Below are 19,374 nucleotides of genomic sequence, written 5' to 3' on the forward strand. Positions count from 1 at the left end.
ATTTCGCCCATGAAACATTTATACAAATTTAATTAGGACGGAGACAGGAATTCACTTACTCTAGTAAAACATTCATTTTATATCCTGCTGTAATATAGATATATATCATGGCTCAGTGCATATATGCTTTCAAAATGTGAAATAAGTTAATTTAACCATTTTTTTTAAAATGTAGTGACACCAATTCGGACATATTGAAATACAGTTTCTAGGTCTATGATTCTCAAAGCACTTACTTTGAAGAGAACCTTCTATATAAAAGAAACAAGCTCTCTTACAGTTTTTTCCATTGTATTTAGAAATAAACGCAAGTTCAGATAAGGAACTATTCCAAGTAAAGCAAATAACCTTTAAATATTCAGTCACCTACCATTTCTGATCCACATCAGTCAAACAAAAATCAATGCCAGAACATTCTTGGTAGAAACCTAGACAATCATGATATAAGGATGAGAGGTTGCATGATTAATGATTTAAATTATTCATTCACATTTTGTAGCTTGAAATATCTGACAATCTTCGTGCAAATCTGTAAAGAGTTACTGTATCGGTATGGCACCGTTCAAGAGAATTCAGGTATTATTGCATTTTATTGCATTTATAGAACAATTTTTATCCTAAATGATTCCACAGCACACTGGTATAGATACAGGGTCATTCATTTTTGGACAACTCTTGTCCAGAGGGTTGATGGCCACCTACTGGTCTGTTTAAACCACTTAAAACCTAAATCTGTTTTTCTGAGGTCTGAAAGAAATCAAGGAATGATTATGTTGTCTTTGCAAAAAGCACATCTACAAGATGTAGAGGGGAAAATTTATAAATACTGCTGTTCTCCATTGTCTTTTTAAATGAAAAAATGTCTAGAGTCATTTCCTTCTGTTCTTGTTTCCAAGTGGCAATGCTACAATCACTCAGTCTCAGTTCCACTGAAGGCACTGCAGAATTTTTAGGAACTGAATTGATATTACAGAGCAGAAAGCATAGCTGTTTGAGAGACGTTATTGTGTCTCTGGCTTGACCGAATTCCCGTTTAGTGTATTCTGAACAATGTTTAAAGGTAGATGTTACTTAACATTGCCAATCCACATTTGTAATGGGGTTATAATGTACTCTATTTAATCAATACAGGATCTATAAAAGAATACAGATGCAGCCATTCAAAATGGGTGAGGTATTTCGCGGCATACCGCGACACGCCCACCGGGGTATCACGCGGTTCACGTGTGTCACGTGACTAACTATCCGGCATCGCCTTGTAAAACCGCCAGGGGGAGCTTAACCTCTCATGTACAGCATTTGAGCCTTTAATTTTGTGTATTACAACATGTATTACAACATGTATTTATAACTGTGTATTACAGCATGTTAATCATCAGTCATTAAAATGTTGGTATATTTTATGAAAGCAAGATTGCTCAGTTGGACAAAAGTACACAACCTACCTTTATCAGAAATATTTATGCATCAAAGCCTTTACTGAAGATATTACTAATAGTATTAATAATGGATGACTTTGGACAAGCTGTATACTCAAAGTATAATTTCTTTAGCACATTTGTACAAGCACTTGGAATCTGTCCAAGCCATACTTTGTCAGGCATTTTGTTTTACTTCAACGGGCATAAAAACTTCCTTGCTTTTAACAGGGCGTTTCATAATTTCTAACTACGAAAATGATTTAAAATGTGACACCTATCATTCAACTAGAGCTTAAAATATCACAAGGAAAAATACACACCGGTATTCCATTTCTCCCTAAACATTGTAAGCTTCGAAGTCTTTAACTAACGTGATAACGGAGTCAACAAGCATACTTTTAGAATTTGATTAAAAGGGAATATAATATGGAATCGCGTATCTCAAGAATTTAATAACGGTATGATTATATCCGTGTACTGCGGCAGGGCTGTGTAGGGCTGTTTCGCCTGCCTGTTCGTGTGAGCTGTCTTGTAGCCTACTGGTCTAGGTGCGTGACTACCAACTGGCAGGTTGTGTGTTCAAATCCAGCTGGTGCTGGACCTTCAAGTTTTATTTATTTATTTTTAATCGTGTAACATAAACATATTACCGTATGCAAACTGTACTGTATACAATATGTATATGTATATTTAATGTCTTAACTGTGCCCGTTTAAGTATTGAATATTCATATCTAATTTTACACAAACATTTTAGCGTTTCATTCTGAGCAGAAGACCCTCGCACCTGAAGAGTGCTGGCTGTGACGAATTAAACCGGTTTTACAGGTTTCAATCACAGACCATGTGACATGGGACTCAGTAAACTAACAGCGCCACTGGATTTGATAATACCTAACCAAAATCCGCAATATGGAAACAGAACCTGTGTGATTGTTGATAGATGATGTACTCGTAACATTTTTTCAAGACGAACTACAACATTTAAAAAATGACTTGTATGTACTTGATATCTCTAATCAATCCACGGGTCCCAGCACAAAACGAAAGTAAAACGCATACCGTTTCGTGCTTCTTATTAGTTGCTCAAAAGTAATTTGACCGTATGAAATGCATAATATAAACCTAGAAACATATACGTGAGCAGTACTTAAGCACTGTAGTATCGGTGTTAAGACATACCTCTCAAATACTGTAAATCAAGTTAAAAATATCTCAAGACCGATTCTAGTCGTAATGAAACCATGTTTCGTGTATGTTTTCTTTTTCATCTTGAAATAACTCATTTCTAAATACCTTTTTCACTCTTAACATCTTGCAGCAACTTTGCGACAAAATATACACTCTGACAGTTCATCCTGCTACCAATATTAAATAAAACAAATCTTAAGATTTCTATATTTATGTCTTTATTTAGTGGTTTCATTAGTGACAAAGGCTAAACTTTCTTGGAAAAATGTATTTTATGTGTTGCAGAAAAAACTGACTTGCTTTAACAAAATATGTTTACAAATCCTTTCACCTGGCATTTTCGTAGTTAGAAATTATGGAACGCTCTGTTAAAAGCAAGGGAGTTTTTATGTCCGTTGCAGTTCTTTTGCAACATGAATATAATTATATCGTTATTAATTTCTTGAGATACGCGATTCTATATTATATTCCCTTTTAATCAAATTCTTAAAGAATGCTTGTTGACTCCGGTATCACGTTAGTTAAAGACTTCGAAGCTTACAATGTTTAGGGAGAAATGGAATACTGGTGTGTATTTTTTTCTTTAAAGTACCGAGACCAGCCATATACTGTATGTTTATGTTAAGATTTCCCTTCTGTGGTAAAATTAGATATGAATATTCAATACTTAAACGGGCACAGTTAAGACATTAAATATACATATACATATTGTATACAGTACAGTTTGCATACGGTAATATGTTTATGTTACGCGATTAAAAAATAAATAAATAAAACTTGAAGGTCCAGCACCAGCTGGATTTGAACACACAACCTGCCAGTTGGTAGTCACGCACCTAGACCAGTAGGCTACAAGACAGCTTGCGTGAACAGGCAGGCGAAACAGCCCTACACAGCCCTGCCGCAGTACACGGATATAATCATACTGTTATTAAATACTTGAGATACGCGATTCCATATTATATTCCCTTTTAATCAAATTCTAAAAGTATGCTTGTTGACTCAGGTATCACGTTAGTTAAAGACTTCGAAGCTTACAATGTTTAGGGAGAAATGGAATACTGGTGTGTATTTTTTTCTTTAAAGTACCAAGACCAGCTATATACTGTATGTTTACGTTCCAAAATTAATATCGTTTATGGCCTTCACATGCGTTACAGTATGCTCCTATTCTTTTTATGCTCAGCTACTAAGATTTCCCTTCAGTGGTAAAATTCAATATCTACAACGGGCACAGTAAAGACGTTTACAGTAAGTCTTTCTACGACAGACCAACGGACCACGAGTGCCCCTGTCGGTCAACCAATCACGCACCGCGGTACCCCATGTCATCTTACCTGCGGTACGTGTCTGTACCGCTCACTTTGAATGGCTGCATCTGTATATCACTAGAGGTCTAGTGGTTCCAAATTCCTGTGGGAAAGTGAGAATGAACTTTTGACTGTCTCCCATTTCATCCAATTACATTTTGTTTCAAATTTGAAAGAGCATCCTTTTGCCCTTTTCAGTTACATCTGAGTTTTCCATCTCACTGCTTAACTACTCCATTTCTCTTGAGCTAAAATTGGCAATAAAGTCACAAGTTCCCTCTTAACAACCAAGACTATTTTTAAACACTTCTCATGAGCTATAAGAGAATTTCCAAAACTGTTTCCAACCTGTGAAATACCAGTTTCATAATTTTGCTAACAACATATTGCATTTTCTATTCTTGAGCAAAAGAAAAATCTAAAATAACTTTTACTGTAAGTACTTTCTTTGGATCCAAATCAATGACTAAATGGATGAGTGTTTTATGACATCAAGCCTGCGACAGAAGGTGACATCACACTCTGGGACCTAAAGAGCACTGAAATCTGCCACGGGGTAAATTGATCTTCTGTGACAGACAATCTATGTGAGTGGTGGACGACAAAGAGGTGTATATAAATCCTGGTGGGGAGAGTGCAATACATCTGCTATGAATATAAAATATTGGTAGAGCAAATATCATAAAACCTCTAATATGTATGTTGTGGGAACAAATACATCAAAATGATATTTATATATAGCTATTGAGGTTGATAAGTAGATTAGTAGTAGAGATTTATATTAAATATAATGAAAGACAAACATAAATTGCATTTACAGTATGGCCTTCATATGGTAAGTAAACCACATTACAAAAGACTAAACCTGATATTTGTAATGTCTTGCTGCTGCAGGAAATGCATTCTTTTCCAGCAGTGGTAACGTACAATATTCAAATTGATTTGAAAAACAGGTTGTTTTAACAGATAAAAAGTGCATGAGATGAGTTCATGTTACTGGTACAGCAGTACATAGGAATGTAGATGGCACATTCACAGTATTCAAAGCATACTCATTCAAAGTACATAAGTTCTGTTTTAAGGAACCAAATGTAACTATTTTCTATTTTACTAATTCCCATTATAAACTCAATTTGTTACACATTTTCAATACTGTATAAAGGAATATGCTGTATATATGGATGCAAGGTGAGGTCCATTCACATGCATTTTCAACTCACCAGTTTTAACTAAACTGGTTTTAAACATTTAATTGAAATATCTTTAATTAAATGTGTTTCCTAGTTTCCTAGTTAAGAACAACTTAAGAAAGATTGCAAAAGAGTGGAGGCCATCTGGCCCATGCATCCTGTTTGGAAGTTAATAACATTGATCCAAGATTTTTTTCTGCCATTTCTTAAAAGATGCCAAGTTATCACCTATACAAAATAAAAGTAAAAGTTTACTTGTACAACTATCCAGACAGCATTTTAAATATTCTTGTATTAATTTACAATAGATGCCAAAAGATGGCATGCCTGTTATTTTATTACAAATTGAATGTACTGCAGCACTGAAGACATTCAATGCTTATCCAATATTCAATTTAGTAAAGTTTGAGAAAGAATGGCATGTAATGATGTAACAAAGAATACCTAGAGACAACAAAAAAGGCAGAAAACATATAAGCTTATGCTTTTTACAAAATATATGTGGTGCACACATAGACACTACCAAACCACAAGTATATGGATAGCCATTTGTTTTCATTTTTCCTCTGTAATTTCACAATGTACAGTACTTGTTTAAAACAGGATCTGTACGGGTGAATTTTATTATCCTTTACCAGCAGTGCGTTTGTCTAGATTAAAAATTTGGAAATAGGTTGTAGATAAAAAAATAATACTGCTTTAGAATATGGCACTTCACTCACCCTTATCACACTTCTTGCTTGAAAAAGAACAGTTTTCTCTCCTGAAAATTACACAGGATTTGTTTAACAATAGTTACCGCACTTCCCAAGGTTATAATAAGAATTTACTTTCTCTTTCCCCTTGCAGATTGGAAGGAGGGCAGTGATGTATGAGCCATCACATTATTTATTCACCAAACTGTTCCAGATGTGAACACATCATTTATCTGCTGACAAATCAAACCTGCAGCATGACCTCTTGTGCAACCTCTGTAGAACACTAGCTCTTTTATTTTTAAAGCCACACTAACATGAATACCCATATTTTCATATGGCTGTTGCAGTGTCTAAAGTCTTCACAGAAATTATTTTATCTTACTGCTAAGCAGAAAAGAATAATACAAAGTTCTTTCTAGAATCATTTCTGTCACTATCAAGTAAAAAAAAGCTCAGCCTTTTCCATTAATAAGTTAATATATGAAATATATATGAAAATATGAAAAATCACTTTTCATTGTTTTAAAAGTCCCTTCTCAGAAAACTGATACATATTTTGGTTAATTTCAAAATCTAAAAAATGCAGCCTAATTTTTGTTTCAATACTTACAGAAAATCCTTTAATTACTCAGAGGATTTCTCAGAAAATGCTAAGAAAGATTCACATTGTAATGATACTTAAGATTTTTAGAACTGCAGTTTTCCTTATAGAAGCCACTTTCTTTAGTCTGGCAGAATTTCATTATTTAAGTGGAAGAGGATTGAATGAAATTAGGACCCAATTAAATCTAACCCATTGTTACTAACAATAAAGATTTCAATAACCATTTAATATGAAGTCACAGCCAAATTGTTCATTTCACTAGAGGGGTCTGGTCTGTGATATCAGTTTAAAATATTGTTAAAATACTTTTCAGTGCTCATTGAACAGGTGCTGCTCCCATAAGATCAAGGTAGTGTAACTGTCTCTCTGGGAAACTTCACTGTCTCTCTGTGCAAGGGTCTTCTTTTTGTACTGACAGTGATGAAAACAGAGCAGTAGCTGTGGAGAATGGTCATGCAAAGCAAAGATCTCAATATTTCAGGCATTCATTCTTTAACAATGACTGGTAATGAAAAATAATACTAGTCTGGAACAACACTTCTAAAAGATTGAGGACAGTAACAGAATGAAAGGCATATGACAAACTCCACATATGACAAATTCATGAAGCATTCCATATTGTCACGATTATAGTCCCCCCTCCTTAAGGGTGCTCCAGCCCTTTCACTTGAGACTTTATTCTGTGCACCTGTTTCCTATTCCCAGCCCACCTTAAAAGCCAGGCGCTGACGCTCATCCGGGATCTGCATCTGGTTTCTGTACCGTGCGAGTCCGGGACCTGGAAGCGCCTGGTCCCGTTAAGGTTTTAATCTCTGTTCCCGTTCCCTGTCCGCCGGTTCCGACCCGGTTTCTGGTTTTAGTTCCGTGTTTTGATGGATCTCCTGGTTTTGGACTTACCCTTGTGTTTTGGATACCCTCTAAGGATTATTCTTTTGGATTGTTTGCCTCGGCCACACCTCCCCCGTGCACCAGCGCATCTTGGACACGCCCCCCTGTTTTCAGCCCCGTATTCCTGCATGACGTTTCCCCAGTGTTTCCCCACTTTTTCGGATTTTGTCATCCTCATAGGGTCCGGAAAGAACTGTTCGTTACACATATGTTTTGGGTGGTGTGGTAGCTAAGGATCTGCAACTGTGGCTGGAAGGTTCCCAGTTCATATCTTGCGGCTGGCAGAGAAATCCTACTCTGTTGGGCCCCTGAGCGAGGCCCTTAACCCCAACTGCTCCGGGAGTGCCGTATAAATGGCTGACAGTGCGCTCTGACCCCAAGATTCTCTCCCTGTCTGTGTGTCAGAGAGCAAGTTGGGGTATGCGAAACGAGTTCCTAATACGGCCAATAAAGTGATCTTATCTTATCAAACTCCTGCTGAATTCACAAGGCCAAGTATTTGGACTGCCACCAATCCCAAAGGACTGACCCAGAGAGAGACAGATCAATTCACATGGCATTAGATGTGGACCACAGACCTAGGAATGGTTGGATTCAGGGTTAATTTTCTGGAGCCACCATGCCTGTGATTTATAGTATAGTATAGTAATTATTAATTAATTACATTTTTTCATTGTCCCAATACAAAATACAAGCACCTTTAAGGAGAAGAGCATGCTCTTACTTCTAAATCTTATTAAATGCCTGTCATTTCAAAAGTATGAGCTATTAATTGTAACGGATTCAATGAGGGTTTTTCAATATTGACAAATAGATTACACTATTAATAATATCAAACCAGATTTATTTGAAAAATATATAATAGTTTGAAGTATTCACTAGAAAATAAGAAATTTACAGTTTATTTAATATAAATTAGTACATCTCTTTTAATTAGATTATTTTTGCTCAATATCTCAAGTTACAGAAAACTTGAAATAAGTTTTAAGAAAACATATTTTGAGAAGGAAAACATACATTTGCTGAAAATTGTTAGAATCTTCTCCTACTGTATTCAGATAGTTCATATACATTCCTTTGTTTACTCACTCAAATAGCTTAAAAAATAAAGCTGTGAAAATTGTCAGAAATAGGAAATACTATCATTCTAAGAGTTCAATTCGCCTAAAAGTGATCTAATTTTTTTAAAGGATAGAACTACTTCTCTACTTTACCCCCAAGTAGTAAACAGAAAATCTAGGCTGTTTAAACCATTTCCCAGGTCTCTGCTGAAGTTTGGTATGATTACTTTTTAAAAGATGACCCTTGTATAGAAAATAAAATGAAAAATTTCAGTCAAGAGCTGCCATTATCTGACTACAGTTCAGAGACTGAAGCAGGTTGATTTCCTGAATGGAACAAAATCACTGCCTGGGTTGCTGCCATAGCTTTGATTCATGTCACATCTTATACATAATAGTTCTTGGAGAGTACAGATCAGGGATCATGAACAAGATGGCTTTCTGCAGCTGCAGGAATCCTTCACAGTGCACATACAATCTTTACTGAATACTGAAACAATACAGCTACACTACTTTACTAGAACTGTTTTTTTTTTATTTAACATCCCCAAGTGATATTATATTATGTTTTAACATGCAGAATATTTTTTAAAGGTAATATTTAAAATGTGAATGTATTTTAAGTCACCAAATCAGGGAGAGATTCAAGATGATTCAACAACAGATGAAAACTCACTTGTCAATGCAAAAGGCAGTGATTAAAACTGTGTTGCTGACTTCATACAATAATATTTTAATTGGAAAATTTCAAAAAGATCTAAAATTATGTTTCACGTGCAGACCTTTCTGCTAGAGAAGAAGTTTCTTCTCTTTTTCTGGATGGAAAAAACCTTTACTTGTTCATTTTCTGCCTACACATGCTGACACAGCTACCCACTTGAACTAGTAAATAGTATGTAAATTGAGGTAACATGTTTTCTGTAAACCATGTAGATGAATATGATATTTGTTTTTGACATCTCAAGACTGTTGGAGAAGGCTGCATAAGATGAACATTGGATACCAAGTCTGTTTCCTGAGACCTACAGTACAGCATATTAGTACAACCAAAATTTAATCAAACTACTAAGATGCATTATGGTAAACAATGAAGATTAGTTATGTTTGAGGAAGGTTTGGTTTATCCAAAAATAGCAATGAAAGAATGACTTAGACGTTCCCAGCCAAATTCTTTTTAAGTAAAATTGATCAAAAGTGTTTCTGAACATATCTCTAGATCATAAACCTTCACTATAATTCCCTGGAAAACCTCTGATCTTGATGTTTTTTTTACTAAAGCAGAGAGGGTCGCCAAATCTGAGATTCTATCCAGAAGTGAAAAAAAAAGATGAAAGATGAAACTCAAGAGGTCCACCCTGGAGCTTTGTGGTATGAAAACCAAAGCAATTAAAAGAAAGAATTCAAGCCTTTGTTTCTGCCAAAAAAATAGTAGGCCTGCATCTCCAAAGACCTGTACCCCTTTTTGTCAGGCTCTGCATTCACAAAAAGTAATGTATGAAATAAAAACTTTAAAATAATTTAAATAAATCTCAGCCAATTAAAAAAAATCATACAAAATCTCTTCCTCTTTGCCAAATGGGTAACAGGTAAATGCCCATGTGAACATGTAATTTACATGGATAAGGAGAATGGCACTGCGGCTAAGAATCTGTGCCTGTGGGTGGATGGTTGATGGTTCAAATCCCACAGCTGGCAGAGGAATCCTACTCTGTTGGGTTCCTGAGCAAGGCCCTTAATCCCAAATGCTCCAGAGGTGCTGTACAATGGCTGACTCTGCGCTCTGACCCCAAGCTTCTCTCCCTGTCTGTGTGTCTCATGGAGAGCAAGCTAGGGTATGTGAAAAGACAAATTCCTAATGCAAGAAATTGTATATGGCTAATAAAGTGATCTTATCTTGAATTTACATTTAATTACATTTCCCATGGAGAAATTCAGGCGCTCCAGTCTCTCCGCAACAGAGATGATATCATCATCAAACCAGTGGACAAAGGAGGTGCTGTTATGGTGTGGCGTAAGGACCTATATATATCTATCTTTGAAGCCTCTAGACAACTAACTGACACTTCTGCCTACCTCCCTCTCCAACAGGACCCTACCACTGACTACCATAAGGAAGTGGTATCCACCATCTCCCTTCTTATCAGCAGCAAGGAGCTCCCCCAGGAAGCGAACCGGCTCATCATTGAACATCTGCAGGTACTGTATCTCAATTTTACCTCCTCCCCAAAATCGATAAACCGGACAACCCTGGATGCCCCATCATATCAGCATTCTACTGTCCGACTACTTACATCTTGCCCTTTCTCGACAGCCTCATTAGACCACTGGTTGAAGGTCTTCCCTCATACATCAAGGACCACACACACTCACCAACTTTTTAATGATTTCCAATTTCAGGGCCCCGAATGCTACATTTTTACCATGGATATCACATCTCTTTACACCATAATTCCCTATAATGACGGCCTTACAGCCCTCAAGCACACGCTGGACAAACGCACAGTGCTTGATCCACCCACCCACACCCTGGTACACATTGTAGAATTGGTTCTTACACTGAATGCATTCTTATTCAATAACCTTTTTTACCAGCAGGTCAGTGGAGTTGCCATGAGCACCAGAATGGTACCGAGCTATGCCAATATTTTTATCGGTTGGGTAGAAGAACGTTTCTTCACTTTCTACACTGGCTATGTCCCTGAACTCAACAAGCGATACATTGATGACTGCGTTGGTGCCACCACATGCTCTAACGACACGCTTGAGCACTTTCTGCATCATTTTACCAACTTCCACCTGTCCCTCAAATATACAGTTAACATATCTTCCACAACTCTTCCATTTCTAGACATCAACTTCTCCATTAACTACCCCCGACTCTCTACTTCGGTCAATTACAAACTTATGGATTTACACAGCTATATCCTGTATAGCTCATTTCACCCCAAACACACAAAAGACTCTCTCCCTTTTTCACAGTTCCTCCGGCTTCCTTCTGGAAGCGACGATATCAATTTCCAGAACCAAGCCCTCAAAATGTACTCCATTTTCATCAACAGAGTATACCCTAGCAGTGTTATTGACAGGGCCCTTGCCCGAACCAAAAATACCCCTCGGACCATCAACTCAATCAGGAACTCCTGCAGTAACAACAGCATTTCTTTGGTGCTTTCCTACTACCCCAACACACTTCCGATCCCCAAGACTATTAAAGATAACTTTTCCATCCTACAAGATGATCCCTCCATTGGGGCCCTCTTTTCTGACCACCACATAATTTCATATCGCCAACCATCTAATCTGCGTAACCTTCTTGTTCACAGCTCCCTTGACCAATCTCAGCAACCATCCACACCAGGCACTTTCCCTTGCAACAGAGCTCACTGTATCACCTGCAAGTACATATCTAACACCACATTCATTCAAGGCTAGATGGCATCTTGTACCTCCAGCAACCTTATTTACTGTATCTCTTGCAGTAAATGCCCAGCCATCTACATTGGAAAAACAGGAAGGAGACTAGGAGACTGCTTCAGAGAACATGTTAGGGCTGTGAAAATTAAAGATCTCTCCGAGCCCATTGTTTCTCATTTCACCTCTGATGGCCATGATCACACTAATCTCTCCGTCTGTGTTCTCAAAGACAGTTTTCCGGACTCATACATCAGAAAGACCACAGAAACTAAAATTATCCTGCAGCTAGGATCACACCTCCCCCCTTCTCTTAACGACAGACTACTTTTCCTCTTAAATTTTTCTATTCATTGTAGGTTTCATTTCACACCTCTCTTCACCTATCCTGACTTCACACCTCCTGATTGGCCTCTCTTTCTGTCCCCTGCTCCTGCCCCTTGCTCCTCCTCACTCCCAGCTTTTGTTCTCCCGCTACATTACCTTTGCTTACTGTCCTGTCTTTCTCACACCAGAAGAAGGCCCCACGGCCGAAACGTTGTGTTTTCTTTCTTCTCTTTTCAGCATGGAATAAACCTATAACTTGTTCCTTTGCAGCCTACACATGCTGACACAGCGTTATGTCAAACATTGAAAAATGAGTTTGGAATATAGTCTTGTCTGCCTGATTTAAAATACAGTACATTTCTATACTCCACAAAGAGACCAGTTCAAAACTGTAGCCTCATACAAAGACAAAAGCCTTCCCCTTTTTTATTCCATGTGGCTCAACCTTTAACAGCACTGAATAAATCTCATTCAAGTTATACCTCTGTACCAATTGTTATGGCACTACACATGAGCTGTGGTGTCAAGTCACCCCTGTCATTTTGTGTACTGTTTAGCACTGCTTGTGTTTGAACAAAATATCTAGCATGTGTCTCCAATGTCTAGAACATTACTGAAAGAGCATCAGTGAATAACATTTAAAAGTATTCATTTAAAATGATCACATTAAATAACTTCTCCCATTTTAGTACATTTAGGACAATTAATGTACTGTATACAGTCACACAATGGTCTATTAAAAAGCACTTCAGATATTCCATCCTCTGAAGGAATATCAGGAAAATATGACAAACTTTATTTTGAAAAACATGAACTATAAAAAGCAAAAAAAAAAAGATTGCTTTACAGATCAGCCATCTGGGGAAATGTATCAGATAGTTAAATCTGCACACACAGTACAGCTTAAATGAATATAAATGATATAAATGAAACAGAACTACTTATGAAAATATTTATCTCTGAAAATGGCAGATCCAAAAATAAATGTATTAATTAGTTGTACCTTGTCACTTGTTATTAGTAGTATCTCATTGCAAAATAATTACATAGTTGAATTCTTTGTCAAAATCTTTGTCAAAATTATTTGAATTAACTTTAAATAAAGTAAATAAATCAGAAATATAGACAATAACACAACCTATTATAATGTTACCATTTTAAAAGTCATAAATACATGAAGTAGGTTTTAAGTTTTGACATTAACATTGTATATTTGCATTATCAATTAACATGTATTATGCAGTAAATCCATTTGTGTTGTTTTCTTATCTGTAGTGATCTATCACAAGAACTTCATGTTAACTGAGTACAATGGTTGCTGTGCACGAGTGACAAAAATACACATGTACCAAACTGTTTCAAATAATTTAACTTGCTGAAAAATACCCACACATTATAGGATATTGTTGAGGTGCCATGTTGTTTTCTTTATTAAAAGAAAGATTGCAATGCACCTGTGACCTGAAACAATTAACAGGGAACATAATATACTGTATAGATACAATATAAGCAAAATTTGCAATATATACTTAAAGACTTTAAGGAGGTTAAACATTAAATATATTAATAATTTAGCAATATGACTGCTTTTTAAAATCAGTTAACATAGATATCTGAGATGGACTGGCATCATTTAGAGGGTATGGTCCTGGATTTCCAGGATGGGCTCTAGGTTGCCTTGATCCTCATCATACTTAAGCAACTTTCTGCTCATGAATGGATGGATTTAACTAAATGTTTCTTAATACTCTTGAGAAACAAAAAATAAACACTTAAAATCACTGAATATTTATAGCATTTTTCAAATGTTTTTCTCAAATAGAATACAAAGATTATTAAAAAATCATACATTTAATACATTCATCCTTTGGTGGAAGCTGAAATTAAACTGGAATGAAAATGGATAAATGTGATTTTTGTTTGAGAGTGCAGTATAAACCATTAGATTTTTATTTTATTTTTGACAGACATTTCATATATAAGGTTAATGTCTTATAATAGCCTGTAGATTACTATAAATGCCAGACATGAGAACGAAAGTTACAAATATGCCGACATTCTGGGACAAACAGGCCGACTATTTACTGAAGAAAAGCACTCTAATAGAAAGATCATCTGTCAATAACAATTACATTTTTTCCCTAGTCCCTGTGATGGCCATTACGGACTACCATCACTATACCTAGTGACTTCCTTTTAGTTAATGCTGTGATGGTCTGCCAGTTTAAGAAATTGATAACTTTATTGAGAAAGAATGCAACTGTGCTTGACTATTTTTTACCTTGATTTTATGCTTAACCTTTGATCAGTTGTATTAGCATCCACATTCACAAAATCAGAAATGGTAACTTAGCAAAGATATGTCATAATTAGAAAAATAACTATTCAAAAAGCTTTACTGCCTTGCTGCTACTGTAGATGCTCTAAGTTGCTGATGTAGGCTCTTTGAATAATAATTAGCCCAATTAGCTTTGTGTTCCTTGTACATGGGTAGTATAGTATAGGCACCTTACTAGAAATGTATTGTTAATAAAACTCTTAAGACAAATGTAGAATAATGTTCCCTCTGCAGTAATATGATTTAGTTTTTTACCACCATCTTCTGGAATTGACAACTTATAATTAACAGATGATAAAAACTTCTCAGCCTGTTAATGTGATTGGCACAGTCTACCTCCACACTTTGGTAATGTGACACTTTTTTTCTTTCAGATACACTCAATTAACTTTTCATATGAACAAATAAACCAGTATGCCTTTGCTAGTTAAACTGCTTTTGGTACCTGTAACTCAAATTTCTAACTCCTAATTACTCCTAATACATAAATAAGTTAATATGATCCATTCTAACATAAAAACTTTTGACAAGCCTTGATGAGACAGTAACAGAAGTTGAAATGAAATAATTTCCAGCTCTAAAAAATTAAAAATTATACAAGTCCAGTGCACAGTAATTAGAGTAATTTTCCTTTTGATCTCAGCATAAAACAAAAGACTGGAGATCCTCTTATCAGGTATCAGTAATAAATCTGTGAGAGACTGGTTGGTCCAATAAACTATAAATGAGGTTTAAATGAGTGCAGCAACATGTTAGAGAAGAAAAAGAAGTCAATATTTTATAACTCAAATCAGTCAGTAGTTCTCCTCTTTGATAACAAAATCTGTTTGTCTTCTCAAACAGTACAATATTAAAATTCTTTGATTCCCAAAGGACACTTACAGATTTTGACTTAAGGTCCTTTATAAAGTCTATGAAAAGCTATTTCAATCCCTTTTAAATGACTGTTGTTTAATAATTTACATTTTTATTGCTTTCGGTTGTGGTGTTCACATGCTGTGCACTGAGAATTGAGTTAATGAATGAGGCACATAATCAAATTTAAGATTTACTAATCATGCTGTCTTCTCTTGTTCTGCCTATAAAATAATTTTGGTATAGTTAATAAATCATGCCATTTAAGATGTGTCTCTGCCACATGTACAAAATTATACAATTATTTTCCATTAATCAATGTTTCCTTTATGAATGGTGGCATGGGCTCGGTATGGGCAAATAGAAAACATTTACATCAGATGAAAAAAAGACCATTTCGGGTATCTAAAAATGGCTATTTACAAGAAGAAACTTCTAAGAAAAAGAACAAGTAACCATTAATGGATTACTAATAACATCATACATTTCACATTTGCTACAACAGTTTAAGCATCAAAAACAACAATATCAAAATGTAATCTAAGTTACAGATAAAATATGCCATTTAATTGATTTGACATTTTGTGGTATTCAATACAAATCTTTCTTTTTTAAAATAATACAAAATATAAAAATACATGAATTAATTAACAAAACAGTTTACTTTGAACTTTAATGAGTTAGACCTACTATAATATAAACCTTAAAGGTCACTAGGGGTTCTAAGACTTAAGAATGTTACTGCAGGCATAGTTTTATTTGAAAGATCCTAATTTCTTTGCACATTTGTGCAAATTGTGGAAACAAAATGTGCATATGCTTTTAGAGTGACATTTAAATTAATAGAAAGGTTATATTCTGAAAGGGTGTAATTAAGCCTCAGATGTGATGAATTATCAGCAAAAAATAGCAAACTGTTTCTGTGTTAGATTTCCATTCATTACATTATGATTAAACCTAGAGTAGCAATATCAAGATGCATCCCTGCCTGTACACATTTAAATGCAGTAATGATAGTGCTGAGAATTCCTTGTGTGATTTTATAGAGGAAGTTATGATTAAACAAAACACATACAGTATGGATAAAGATATATGTAAAATATGTGACAGTGAGCAACACGTGCAGTAGACAAGTGTTTTTATGATACAGTGGATTTTTTAAAGAATTGAATCAAATTATAAAAACCATTACATGACATAAAATAGTACAAAACATTTTATATTAGGTGTGTTGAATATGCAAAATAAACAAAATAAATTATTTAATATATTAAAATATATAATATAAATTATTAAGTTTTCTTAAATGCAGGTTAAAGTTTGTCTTAAATTGGCATCATATACAGTACAAAATGTTGAACATTTTTAACATTTAATGTTACCTTAGTTGCAAATTGATCCTGTTTTTTCATATTTCCTAGGATTTGTACAATTTACTTAAACAAAAATAATATTCAATAAAATGATAATAATATGATAATATGCTTAAGACCAATTAATACAATCATTATTACAATACAATACAATACAAAATTACTAATGTGCCTCTGATATTGCAAAGGCCTGAAAGAGAATGATTTGAGTCAGTATTGCCTGAGTCCGACTGCAAAAGCTTTGTTTTTTCCTTAATGTTACTAGCCAATCATCAAAGGTAGATGGAAATGCACTCTAACAGATTGAGGGCATAACTATAGGACTTTGGTATCAAAAACTTTAGAAAGCCTTGGATGGTGAACTGCCACATCTTTTGGAATAAAAGGTTTCCATCACAAATGATGTGAAGTGCATTTTTATCAATAATTACCTCATCTCTATTAATAAAAATTGATAAAACATAAGGAGACTGAGGCTAATTCAAAGAGCAAATGCTGCCACCATGTTCAAACTAATGCAGGAATTGAAAATCATTACATCAGTGCTGTAAATAGCTCCTCTGTCCCTGAGCCCCTTGAATTATTTAGCAGTTTCTTAGAATGTTATTGCTACACTGTTCTAGAAAAGAGGAATCTGTTTGCAAAGTAAGGACTACTTTATATGCACACCCACTTTGTGCTAATTACTCTCACATTCCAATGAAAACATGATGCTGACTATGCACATTTTGAAGTGCACAAACCCCATACTGTATAATTTTCTCAGAATTCCTGCTTCTCAGAATTTGAGAAATGTAGCTACCGGCAACATAGAAAATACTTTTATGGAAATAAAGATTACAGAAAAACAAAAAGGGTGATTCATTTTGCATCTGGCCTGCTAGGACCATAAAGAAATGGTTAATTATAAAAAGGTAATTAAGTTCTATAAAAAAGTGGTATATCTCTCTTCCAAACCATGATTCATGCTACACTAATGGCTATTATAATGGAAAGGTATGAATCAAAACAAATCAAAATGCATCCATCTGAAGAAAAGCACATATTAGAACTGTATCTTCAATAATGAACATCATGAATCCATTAATTCTATTGGACAGTTTTCCATTTAATGGTACAGAGTGTGATTCTCTTGCACAATACAGTATAATGCCTAGAAATTGTATATCATGCATCTATAATAATTAAAGATAAATCTGGTATTACAAATAATTCATAAAGTATAGCAAACTGTTGTTCAGAATGTATTATGACATTTTATGATAACTGTATGCAGTTATAAAGATGCCTTCCATGTGTACGGAGTTCACTGACATTAAATTGTGCTGTAGACTAGGTGGGCAGATAATAAATACCTTTGATATATATTCTGTGTATATATTTTTATTTTTGGAATTGATATTATTTTGGCATTAATAATATTATTCTTAAATTTGCTCTAAAAAATAAATTAACATTTTTGCACAGTTAGCAAATTATGTGAAAATGTTCATACATTTTGATTGATTAAGTGGAAAGTAGTTCTATGAAATGCGGCACTTCATCATTAATCATTCAAAGGCAGTACTGCCAAGCTAAAATCTTTTTCAACTTCTGATCTGATCCCTTGTCAGTGGCCTTTCTACAGGGAGTCTTTCTAACTGGAACCCTGGACCTCTTTCCTGCTGTCTCACTCTCTCTGTTAATCTGGCTTCCTCCCCGAGCAGATTCACTCGTCCAGGACTCATCTCAGACTGTCCTCGCTCCATCGCTGAAGCTGCCTTCACTTCACAACCCATCCAATCCCGCCTGCAATCCCAGACCTTTCTCTTGCTGTCTCACACTTTCTTTTAACTCGGCTTCATCTCTTAGCAGCTTCACTCATCTGGGATCGCAGGGCTCAACTGTTTGTACAGGGCTATCTAAGCATGTCAGCCAGTGTTCACTTATTCAATTAGCCACCAACTCCATCTTGACTTTCCCTCTGCTGTTCTAGAGTGCTTGTACATGATTTACTTACATTTGGGTCTCTTCAGGACTCCATAACCCTTTGGTCCCTTGCACTTGGATTCTGACCAAAGATGCCCACAGCTGCGCCTAGTGTACAGCTGCAGTTAAACACTCTTCTTATATTTACATTACATTATTTATTTAATGCATTTTAATTTGTCAAAAGGCACTTCTGACAACCTTAGAGCAATACTAGTGTTGAGTTTGCACATACGTTTGTCTGATAGTTTTGAAGTTGCTTAGTTCCCCATATATAGGATTCAAAACATAAGATCTATCACGGACAATGAACTGCCCCAACTTTATGACAAAGTGGAGATGGATATGATTATGATACAGATTAGAATACGAAATGCAGCTGATGTTGATCTACCACAAATATGAAGATGTGGTAAGCACACTGCTGATACCATTGTTGATCTAGAAAATTTACAAGAGGGGCCATTAATCAGAAAATCAAAGTTGTGATTACAGATAACAGAGAAAACATGGCACATAACACTGAATGGAAATAATATTCATGGAGGTCCTTTTGCTGAAGTATTGCACCATTTTTGGATTATTCTATCACTGCACAAAAGGTAGAAGTCAGTAGTTACAAAGTTGCATTGCATTCTTTAGACTTTGCATCTTGACTAGAATTAAACAGCATCAACAAGCTATTACAACTTCACTATAGACTTCACCTGGAAGGAACTTCATGTGGTTAAGGGAAGAAT

This window comes from Lepisosteus oculatus, chromosome 8 (genome assembly GCF_040954835.1).
Source record: "Lepisosteus oculatus isolate fLepOcu1 chromosome 8, fLepOcu1.hap2, whole genome shotgun sequence".
Taxonomy (NCBI): Eukaryota; Metazoa; Chordata; class Actinopteri; order Semionotiformes; family Lepisosteidae; genus Lepisosteus; species Lepisosteus oculatus.